The sequence below is a fragment of the Solea senegalensis genome, linkage group LG2 (assembly GCF_019176455.1).
Source record: "Solea senegalensis isolate Sse05_10M linkage group LG2, IFAPA_SoseM_1, whole genome shotgun sequence".
NCBI lineage: Eukaryota > Metazoa > Chordata > Actinopteri > Pleuronectiformes > Soleidae > Solea > Solea senegalensis.
In genome coordinates this window covers 34,928,363-34,934,941 of record NC_058022.1, presented here as the reverse complement: position 1 = coordinate 34,934,941, position 6,579 = coordinate 34,928,363, and the positions used below count along the sequence as shown (strand labels likewise).

The 6,579-nt window shown below is 44.7% G+C and overlaps 1 long non-coding RNA gene across 1 annotated transcript; it reads left to right on the top strand.

Annotated features, from left to right (window-relative positions):
• The first annotated feature begins 2,204 nt into the window (after window positions 1–2,204).
• LOC122786399 lies at window positions 2,205–2,899 on the top strand. The gene is made up of 3 exons (XR_006362439.1): window positions 2,205–2,321; window positions 2,402–2,464; window positions 2,806–2,899. It is a non-coding gene; the product is annotated as an uncharacterized LOC122786399 (long non-coding RNA).
• Window positions 2,900–6,579: the final 3,680 nt, after the last annotated feature.

The following is a 6,579-nucleotide window of genomic DNA, read 5'->3' as shown; positions in this document are numbered from 1 at the left end:
CCTGTTGGAAAAGTCTGTTCAACAGGGAAATATAGTGTTGAACATATTATTTATTTATCATAGACTTAACCTGGCATATATTTTATTAGGTGAAACTCTTTTTATTTTTTTTAAAGCTGTAGTGTGTAATTCTAGGAACTGAAGTTTGTTTCGCTTTGAACGCCTCCACACCAAACCCCATAGGGAAAACCAGTGATTTTAACATCACAGCACACAGGAGTCATTGAAGTACTGCTGCCTCCTTCAGTCAATTCAAATATGTTATTTTGTCAATTCGGCTTTTGAAAAACTTTGTTCACATTCCCCTCAGTGACAAAAAGTGACCACACGAGGCAGCGGCAGACCAGCAGCTCCCGTGTCCCTGTGAGCTAAAATCACTGATTTTCTCTATGGAGTTTGGTGCAGGTGAATGTGCGGTTTACAAACTTCAGTTTTCTGTCTGTTTAACAGGGAAATACCTAAATAACTTCAAGGAAATAACTTTTAGCAAACATCCATAAGTCGATAAAGTAAATCTTAAACTCCGCCCGCTCCAGCTCTGCTGCTGTATACACACAAACACTCCCTCAGACAGGTGTGATAGTTTTGAGTTCAGAGGCAACAACAACAACAACAACAACAATCAAGGGTTGCGTACGTACTGCAGCTTAGTACTGAACAAAACCTCTCCTCCTCCTCGTCATCATCATCATCTACGATTAAAACAAGAATCACTGCAGCTCTGGTGTCTCACTACGCTCGTGCTCTCCCTCGATGAAAATCAGTGGCGGGCAGCAGAGAGCCGTGAACACATCTGTAACAACAAACAACGGTTGCCCATTTTCTCGCCGGCGCGCGCTTGTTTTCCCTCTCGCCCGCTCCATCTCGGCTCGTTGAGATTTAGTGGCGCGCTGTTTATTTTACAGCACTTTGCCAGGAATGTGCCGTCGTGACATGGGGGGGCAGGCAGGGGGGGCAACGCACCAAAAAACTGCCAATGAAACTCAGCAAAATAACATTTCCTTTCAAACCAAAGGAGATTAAGGCTCCTTTTCTTTCTTTCTTTTTCATTGACAAAGGTAATTTGCACAATTCAGCTTGTGTTTCATCTGCATAGTGTCAGTGTGTGTGCACGTGTGAGTGTGATGGAGAGGGGAGGGGTTAGGTAATGGCAAAAAGGTGAGCTCAGGCCAAAGTAAACACACCTTTTTACAATAGACCCCCTGACTATAGAGCAGGTTTGAAGGGGAAACTGCTGGTGTAGCTGCAGCTCAGGAAGTGCTTCTCATGTATCACGGGGGTTAATTGTGTTTTGGTGTTATCTTAGAAACAAGACCCCCCATAAACCCCTTCAACGCCCCCCCATCGTAGGCCCTGCAGACTGCTGCTACACACCTGGACAAACACAACAATATGGAATGTATAATGAATTCTACGTACTGTAGTGTGATTGTTCTTGCTGTAACTCTGTCCATTCTCCGTTCAGCCTGCCAGGATTCCAACCAAGGCCAAGTGTGCAGACACTTTTCTCCCCGCACCAAACCCCATAGAGAAAATCAGTGATTTTAGCTCAACAACACACAGGAGTTGTTGATCCACTGCTGCCTCCATCGGTGAGTTCACATGTCTTATTTGATGAATTCGGTGTTTGAAGTAATCAGTTCGGATTTGTGTTAGTGACACAAAGTGACCACAAGAGGCAGCGGTGGACCAGCAGCTCCTGTGTCCCTGTGAGCTAAAAACGCAGTTTTTTTTCAATGGACTTTGGTGTGGGAGAGTGAGTGATTTACAAACATGTTTTTTTTTTGTTACTCATTAATCAAATATTTTAGCCTAGAAATGTTCAAAGAAAAAGTTCCTGAACTTCAAAAAGTGAAAGAAACTTCAGTTTTCAGTCATGTTTGTCACTGAAGTTTCTGACCGGAAACTGAACGTTTGTAAACCTCTCACACCAAAGCCCATAGAGAAAACCAGCATTTTTAGCTTGTGAAGACACAGGAGCTGCTGGTCCACCGCTGCCTCGTGTGGCCAGTTGGTGTCACTGAGGTAAACCTGAGTGAAGAATTTCACGGGCCGAATTCACAAAATAACACATTTAAACTTAGCGATGGAGGCAGCAGTGGATCAACAACTCCTGTGTGCTGTGATGTTAAAATTGGTGATTTTCTCTATGGGGTTTGGTGTGGCACAGTGAGAGGTTTACAAACTTCAGTTTCCAGTCAGAAAAGTCGGTCTAGCAGTGACATGATGTTGATTATGTGTCAGTGTACAACCACACTTGACAGCACCTGTAACTATGCCTTCAAGCGACGATGGAAGGGAACATTGTGTCTTTAAAGCAGGTACAATACGTGACCCCTGTGACCTTTAGGCTGCAGAAGCATTCTTATGTCACTTCTGTTGTTTTTCTGTCTTCAAACAGTGTGATAAAGCAGTGAACACTCTCTTCAGACCTGGCGGACTTACGCAGGTGCAGAACTAATAGGTGAGTCCTCACCGTGTCAGTGTCCATCAAAAACACTGTGTTTTCGCGGCTGTTTGAACCTCGGCGTCGCTTCGCGGCGCGGCGCACATCAAGGCGCTGGTTTTACAGTGAGGAAAGTGAAGATCCGCTCCGTCCTCAGGTCCATCATTTTCCTCAAACACCGTATTCTGTGAAACCACTCACACACACAAGCATGTGTTTTGTGCGGGGTCTCTGCGGCGCAATGTGTAATCAAAGATTTGGTGCAGCGGAAGCAATAAATACACACTAAAGTGTGTACAGGTGCACAAATGTCAGCGTATCTGTGGTTCTGTACTTAGGCATGTGTGTGTTTTTGTGAGGTGTGCAGAGACAGAGAGGAACAGCTGGCTGCAGCAGGAACAGCTGGAGCTGTCGCCGCCCGTGTAGCGCCACCTGGAGGGGCGTGGAGGAGCAGCAGAGCCGAGCTCAGCGAGTCGGCTCAGATTTGTGTCAGCTGCTGCGTTTTCGTACAGAATCACACAGGAACACGGAGATGCTGCTGCAGTTTCCTCTCCATCGAGTATTTAGAGGTGGACTGTGGAAATGATTACAAATCACTCTCTCAGTGTTCTCCCCGCGTGTGCGTGGGTTTGCTCCGGGTTCTCCGGTTTCCTCCCACAGTCCAAATACATGCAGACTTCAGGATTAGGCGAATTGGACACTTGTGTGTCCCTGTGATATGGACTGGCGACTGGAGATTGGCACCAGCGACACTCATATGGAGGATAAAGCAGTAGATGATGGATGAATGAATGAATGGATGGAATAAAACGACTACGACGAGTCAACGTAAGCGTTTTCCATCTGTACAGAAAGCTTTAAACACTAATGTTACATGTTAAAGTCCACATTTTCCCTCAACAACAACTGCAGGTGCAAACAAACAAACACAAAACAATAATCAGAGAACGCAAACTGTAAAAAATGCACTGTAAAAGCAGTCCCTTTTAGAAACACGCCAAATATTCTTCAACTCACTTCAGTTTTCTTGTTTTAAGAAGAGTAATTTTGCTCGGCTAGAATATTTAGAACTTGATTATAAATCAGCAGCTTCTTTCAGACTGTGACGTGCATTAAAACAAAGAAACCTTAACATTTAAGAAAGTTTAGCTGACAAATGAACACAATGTAGTGTGTTATTGGTGATTAAGGCTAAATTAAAGTAAGCTGTAACATCTTAGTGAGACAACGTTACACAGTTTTACTTCATATGAGATTTTTTTACCAAGAATATTTGTCTTTTTAGGCAAAAAATCTGAACATTTTCTCAGTTTTTACAGTGTTTACAGAATTTGAATCATTTGAAAAGCATCAGAGATCTTATAAATAAATGATAGAATAATCAACAATTGTTGATTCTGTGTCTGAAAGGAGAAGGAAGCGTACTTTCTGCTTGTGTTACCACGCACGAATAAACCGCACAAACAAATTCCTGTTTCCGAAAAGCCGTATTTTTTTTTATGTTTTAACTTTTTAATTCTCTGTTTCTTTGACGCCCAAGAAAATTGAGTTTGCACAGAAAACACGAGCTCAGTGAGCGGGAAGACGTCCGTGAGTCAAACATGGAAAACAAAACTACAGTGTTGTCAAAAACAGGAGCCCAAACACAAAGACAGAGAGAGAGAGAGAGAGAGAGAGAGAGAACAGAAAGAGGATAAATCTCTGTGTGAAGGTACGTGATCATATTTGAGAAGGAGTGAGGCTCCTAAGTTCAAACTGGGCTCTGCGGTTGCAATTTCCCCTCCTTTACTGTAATCCAAGCCCGGGCAGCTCGTATGAAAACACTCTATCTGTGAGTTTGGAACGCGCTTTGACGTCAAGAGGGTTTTCCCATGAGGCCACGGGGATCCTTCTCAACAGCTCCCGCCCACGTCAACAGAGGTAAAAGCACCAAATCTCCCTCTCTCTCTCCCTCTCTCTCCCTCTCTCGCTCATCCAGCTGCCAAATTACCCTCGTTCACCGGACGTCCAGCTGTGTGTACACTTCTCCCGGTGTCGCCTCGCGTCGCCTCGTGCGATTTCTCGTGCATTGTCGTGGGCGAAGCGGTCGCCTGTGAGGTCTGTGTTTTGTTAGCGTGCGTGAACCCATCACAGAGAGTGATAAATGCCTTTATTAGGTGGTAATTACGCTTTTTTTATATACAGCACTTCCCAGAAATTGACTTGTTAGTCAGTTAGTCTGCTTGAGTGATTATACGAAGTGGCCCTTTCTCCTTTTCCATGGGTTTCCACGCAAATTGTAAAAAAATGTTTTTACCTTTAGTCATCAGATATACGCCTGCTTAAGTCTATGATATAAAAAAAAAATATATCTATATTATATACCTATATTATATACCTCTGTTAGGTTTTTTGACGGGAAACTGAAAGTTTGTAAACCTCTCACTCTCTCACACCAAAGCCCATTGAGAAAATCAGCGATTTTAGCTCACGGGGACACAGGAGCTGCTGGCGTGCTGCTGCCTCGTGTGGTCACTTTGTGTCACTGAGGTCAATCTGATTGAAGAAATTCATGAGCCGAATTAATAAAATAACATATTTAAACTTAGTGATGGAGGCAGCAGTGGATCGACAACTCCTGTGTGCTGTGATGTTAAAATGGCTGATTTTCTCTATGGGGTTTGGTGTGAGAGAGTGAGCGGTTGACGGAGTTGAGAAAAGTCAGTGTACGTGTCACAACACCTGTAACTATTAAGCCTTTGAGCGATGACAGAAGGGAACGTTGTGTCTTTAGAGCAGGTACAACACGTGACCCCGCGACCTTTAGGCTGCGGAAGCATTCTTGTGTAATTTCTGGCTGTTTTCCCCTCTTCAAGTTCAGTCTGTGAAGACTTTTTGAACTCACTACTCTGCGTCTGATGTGATGATCTGCACGTCGCGGCCCAAAGGTCAACTTCGCTGCTGCCGGAGATCTGACTGCGCGCAGAGACGAGGAACAGGTCCAGACCACGTCTGAGGGCCCCGAGATCAAACGCCTCAGGTTCACGTCCGGCTCTGCTGGAACTCACCGCTGAGTGATCTCATGTTCTGGAACGGCCAAAAAAGGGAGCGGCCCCCGTAAAGGTCGCGACTCGAACACCTGTTCGGGAAAAGCCGGCGCTGCACAAAGCAACAACATCAGCGATAAACAACAACAATAACAACCGCTCCGTCGACGCGGCTCTGTCATCTGTGGCTGAGGTGGAGGAGCGTGTTGGTCCACGCCGGGTGAAGGTGGTGCAGACGCAGCTCTGCTCTGTAATCATGTGTTTTCCCTCCACGCAGACAGCTGTGGAACCAGGTGAGTCCAGACCAGCTTTCATCCTAATGACAAACCCCGGCCGACTGTGCTGTCAGCGGCGCTGATGGGGCTTAAGGCCAACTGCAGGCCGGATTAGGAACACGACTGGGAGCAGCAGCAGCAGCAGCAGCGTTTTCAGGAGGCTCTTGGATTTCTTACATAACCAAAGAAAAGTCCAAGTCCATATAACGTGATTTATGACATTTTGAGGTGACGACATGTTGTATGGTTAGGTAAAGGTTAGGGTTAGGGTTAGTAAGTTAAAGTTAACGTAAATCTCCAGCAAATGAACGTAAACCACAGGAAGATAAGACTTGGTTTTAGGGTTCAGATTAGGATTAGGTTTAGGTTAGAAGACGTACAAAGCTATCTTTGTGAGGACATTATTTTGTCTGGGCCCCATGACTTTAAGACCTGGTTTTAAGGTTAGGTTTAGAATTGGGTTGGTAAAGGTAAGGGGTTAGGGAATGCATTAAGTCTATGAGATTTGTGTGTGTTTCAGGTATTACTCACATTATGGGGACTTTCCTCATTACAATAAGTCCCTATAATGTCAATGATTACATTTGAAGGTGAAGACGTGTTGTAGGATGAGGGTTAAGGTTAAAGTAAGTCTCCAGGAAATGAACGTCAGTGTTGTGTGTGTGTGTTAAAATGGCAGTTTATGGCTTCAGACTTGGTTATAAGGTAAAAGTTAGGTTGACAGTTAGGGTTAAGTCTGATGGTTAAGGTTAAGGTGAACATGTGTGTGTGTGTGTGTGTGTGTGTCATACAGGTGTAGCGCTGCTGCTTGCAGACAGTAAACTCGTTCATC